Source organism: Trachymyrmex septentrionalis, unplaced genomic scaffold, assembly GCF_001594115.1.
Source record: "Trachymyrmex septentrionalis isolate Tsep2-gDNA-1 unplaced genomic scaffold, Tsep1.0 scaffold13, whole genome shotgun sequence".
Classification (NCBI taxonomy): domain Eukaryota; kingdom Metazoa; phylum Arthropoda; class Insecta; order Hymenoptera; family Formicidae; genus Trachymyrmex; species Trachymyrmex septentrionalis.
Genome location: NW_017304438.1, coordinates 4,286,860 through 4,292,056, shown reverse-complemented (window position 1 = coordinate 4,292,056; position 5,197 = coordinate 4,286,860). Strand labels below are relative to the sequence as shown.

Sequence of the window (5,197 nt, the reverse complement as noted above, 5' to 3'; positions counted from 1 at the left end):
TTCGTTATTTACGTGGCATATATCTGTTTTTATTGCGTTATTATCGAGCAAATTTAAAGTATTAATAATAATATTTCTTGAAATTAACCATAATGTATTTATATCTCTAGCATATGATACTTGGAAATTATTTATAATGTCCATACTACACTTCGAAGAGTGAAATTGTATACGCAAATCGAAACATATCGTAGAACTCACATTCCATAAATCAGGTAATATTTATTTCAAACTAACCGTTACATATGATCGTTCTCGCCAATATTTCAATTTTACGCGATGTCCGAACGATAGACAACTCGTTTGTTACGACCCTTTTACGAGATTGACAAATAACGATGTATTACTTTCTGAAACACCTCTCGAAAATAAAGATCTTATTTGCATTTTACGGCCAAACGTAAGACATCAGTAGAGCATTCAATTTGCATTTTTCTTTTTTGTACAGCAGTATATTTGAAGTAATAAGACAACTATAAAGAAAAAAAAATACTACAGTATTACCTACATTGAAAGAAAAGTAGTCAGTATTTATGGCGATAATTGCATGATAAAATAATTATAACTAAAAAATAATTATAATTATTTTAATTATCATCTATAGTTATAAATATCAAACACTTTTCTCTCAGTGTAAATATTATCTCTAATTTAAATATTTAATAATATTCCTATATGAATAAAGAAGTATCACACTTCACAGATATTTGCGCGACGTCTTCTGCGCTTGACTCTTACTAACCGTATCCTTTCTAATTCTTTGGTTTAATAATATTCCTATTTTTAACGTATAACGTGATAAAAAATAAATCAAATGCTCAACATAATCCTTTTATCGGTGGCAATTTTATGCTTAGAATTCTCAGGATCTACTTATCTGTGATTTAACTTTCTTTCGAATACTCCTTCCTAGTTTAAATGCTTTTCTACGACTTCACTAAATCAACTGAAACGGAATCGAGCGTGGAAATGTGTGCATTTCACTTGCATCAAGTACTTCATTTTCGCGGAAGCTAGATAACCACGGATAATGATCTGAGTTAAACCTATGTCAAATTATACATCGATAGTTCGAGTCATACCGGATGACTCCTAACTTTCCGAAGAGTTAATATCGACAAGTTGAGCTCAAGTTAGACTCCCATTGGAGCGATACCTCACGTACTCTGGATAAATGGAGTTATTTGATAATTCTTGATTTAATGTTTAGGTTAATCTCATAAACGCATTACGGCGATGTTTAACGACTTGCTAAATAGCTTCATTGCCATACGATGTTATTTAATTAGGTTAATGCTTCATCATCACTGCAATGTCGTGGTTTACTCGTACTAACTCATCACATATTAAATTTATCTAGACTCCTTGCAAATTAAGGAGAGATCCCGAGAAATGCGCAATTATGAAACGTCAAAAACTTTATGTACATACAATATGTATATTCTACTGTAAATATAATACGTAGGTATATTCTGTTGTAATCTACATATAATAAATGTCAATGTTAACTTTTCCGTGGGAGTTTATTAACATCGAAATATAAATTTGAAAATACAAGAGCCAAACATGACTTTTGTATGCTCTTAAAAATTTTTAATAAAATAATAAAATAAAAACGCATTACTTGTAAGTAAAAAAATGTTATTTATAATTAATACATTTTTGTTGAATCGCCTTTTATGCATAAGTTTTACTTATAATTAATATACACTTCTATTAATTTAAGTATAAAAATATTAATTAATGTAAGAAAAAATTAAATGTTTTATTCAAGTTTCTTCTTTTCTAAATGTCGAGCTACATTAAAGCCGCAAAGAGTACAGTTTCTGTTATCCAGAACAAAATTACGGTTTAATTGTGTTATTAAGTAATTTCGTAATTGAACCTGCACTTAAATTTTAGAGAAGATCTCTAAATTCATTTTGACGGAGATCTTTCTGCCGCAAGCTTCTCATGTTGAGCACACCCTCCATTTAAGTATTGTTAACTTTTAAAGTTTATGAAGAATGAGACAATCCCCTTCTCTGGAGTGGTTTATTCAGCAAACGTAGCAATTTTCCACATACATATACGCGAGCCATCATCGCAACAGACGTGAATCGAATCACTGTGTATACAAAATTCTGACTGCTGATCTATCTTCTTCTCTGTCGTGTACCATGTCGTGACATCGCGGCAAGTTAAACGAGTAGGGTGGAGAAGTTTTCAAGTGTATCGCGACATTGTATACAATAAAGCATAAGCAGCATTCAGAAATTTGCCGTCTCTCATAATAGAGGATTGTATTCTTCTTAAACTTCCAAACGCCTCAGAAATTAATTTTGCGCTCTAATTAAAAAAATAAAAAGATAAAATTGGTAGTCATTGCTGAAACTATTCTAAACGTGAACTAGATGAAGTTATTCATTAACTTTATATATGCTTATTATTATTGTATTATTATCGTCATTAATATAATGCATTAATATAATGCATAAATAAAATTATAATATTTTTTCGAAAAAGAAAATAAGAACTTTGTCATTCATTTTTTATCACGGTAGATTTTATATAAGCGTACGATTGTTTTAAGAGATTTCCCAACTTTTATCGTTTTGTTTGATTGCAAAACCAATTGAAACACGAACGGAACACGAAAGAACTTGGAAAAAGTTGCTCTTGACGCATAGCTGATTGTGACCTCAATTTGTCGAACTTAAAGTACCTCGCGAATTTATGTATCAAACTGCTTTCTTACGAGAACAAACGTGTCTTGAATTCTTCGTGAAACGTAATATCATCGCGTATTTAGAGCGCATGTAATAGCACTATTATATGACAGGTATTCAAACATTTTTGCGCGCAGATTACCTACTATACGCATCCTTCAGAAATTTTGCAAGTTAGAAAGAATGACTGTCTTAAAAACATAAAAAAACAGATAAATATCACTAGTCTTCTTGATAAAGATACTACAAGTAAATTAATTTTATTTTAACAGAAAATTTAATTTGAGATTTTATTAATATTTTTTAATGAAATAAAAAAATAAATGACGTCTAATTTAATTCTTGTTGAAATAGTACATTTATTACATTATTTAATTACGTTATTTTGAAAATTATTTGGTCGAGCTATTTATATATACATTCTTTTTCTTTATTGATTTGAATAATTTTATGATGATAATAATTTTAAATCGACAGTTTCAAATTTATGAATACTCTCAATAAACGTTTCTTAATTCTCTTGAGTACAGCTAATTGTTTTACAAATGATATAGTTGTTCAGTGAAAAGAAGAAATGAAAGAAAAATTAAAAGAAGTTAAAAGAAGACAAACCATAATATTATTTTTCTCTAACTATTATTTCAGTTTTAATTTAGCAGCTGCTATTCTTCTGTGTAATTGAAACAAAATTGTATTGAAAGAATTGTCCCAGTGATAATAATAATAATTTTTTATTAAATTTAATCAACTCCTCGATTATCAAATTAAATCATCTTTGAAAGATAAACTAATGCATATTTCATATTAATTTCGTAAGTCAAACAGAATCTATAATATATACTTCAAGATTAAAAACTGAATCTAGTGACAAAATATTTCATATATATCAATGAAATTTGTCTGAACAGAAGAATACGCCGAAAATAGAAGCGATAATAAAAACGGAGATAAATTATACAGATAAAAATATCATAATTTATGAAAAAAATAGCGTGACTAGATTAATTCATCCTAATTCTCAAAATTAAATACTTACAAAAGCACTTGTAATTAAGTAACGTCAATTTCGATAAAATACGGGATACACGTCGTACCCATTATACCGCAGCCTGGTGAAGCGACAACGTAAAAGTAGCTTGCAGCTCTCTTGCGACAGGCGTCGACATTAATCTACATAGAGAAGCACAGCACGAAGCTGTGCGCGAAACGGTATCACGTGTCACACCCGTACTGTACTTACATACACTGCAGCATAGCGCTGTCGGATTATCTGAACACCTCATTCCAGCTAGAACATCACGCTGCAAATTTATCGTCAAATAGATAATATTATCAGGAAAGTAGAGCGCAAATAGGATTAGAATGACGAGAACCAGGAAAAGTGACTTTTAGATTCGATTACTTTTTAATATCATAAAGACGAAGCCTAGCTCTATTTTAGTATTTTGCATTATATACGAGTATATCGGATAAAAAAACCAGATATACGAAATTTATATTGTGCGAGAGAATTATTATAATAATAGCATTATTAATTTTTACGTCGGACTGATATCTGAAAAGTCATATTTTGTATTGTTCTTCCGCCTAGTCGCACATTAGCTATATCGTGCTATTACAAACTCACGTAAAGCTCTGCGAAATAGCTGTTGGCAAACGCTGACAGTGTAGTTTTAACACAGCAGCGCCGCGCCGCACGGATGCGCTTTTCTGCGGGAATAGACAGTGAGCTAAAGGTATACAGTAAACCGCAAAGCGCTTCTTCTTTCGTTTCATACGTGTTCCGTTTTGTCGAGTGTCTTCCTTTTTGTTGCGCACAATTACAGACAATTGCGATACTTTTTCTTTGAAAGCAGCGACGATGTCGAGCGTCGCAGATGCTCGGATTCAACATCGACAAGAGTAGTCTCCGAAAGATTTTCTATCAAAATCACTTTCGCAAATTCCACAAGACGTCTTAGCTCGTTTCGTTCTGCTCTTTAAATCGTGCAATTTCTTTTTTAGCTAACAATTTTCCTTTCGGAGATTGGAATTTCTTTCGTTCGGTATTTGGATTTTCTTTTTAGGAAAAAGAACTATTTTGCACATTTATCGCAATAAGTAAAAAAAAAGTATACGAGAAGAATGATTTTGCTGAAGTATCTAAAAATTTAGCTAAGTATAAATCTGAAAATAATGTATAAAATGACAAAGGAATAAATCAATATAGGAAGGTAGTAGTTCTTATTGCAAAATTAATCTTTATCGCATTCGTATTCTATCAAAATAACAAATTAGACAGTTTGACCTTTTGGTCATCTTCAATATTTAAATTCACAATTAAAAACTATATACTACAAATTACTACATATACTACAAATTACAACTATATATTACAAACGGTTAAAGATAACTTCTAATAAATAATTAGCGTTAACTTTCTAATTTTGTAATTTATATAATTAAAATTACATCAATTATGCTAATTATTATTAGAAGCTATCTTTGAT

The 5,197-nt window shown here is 30.3% G+C and overlaps 1 protein-coding gene across 5 annotated transcripts in view; it reads left to right on the top strand.

Moving 5' to 3' along the window:
* The window catches only part of LOC108756882 (hemicentin-1), a 175,052-nt gene that overhangs the window by 109,208 nt on the left and 60,647 nt on the right, over positions 1-5,197 (top strand). The gene's annotated exons all lie outside the window — the stretch shown is intronic.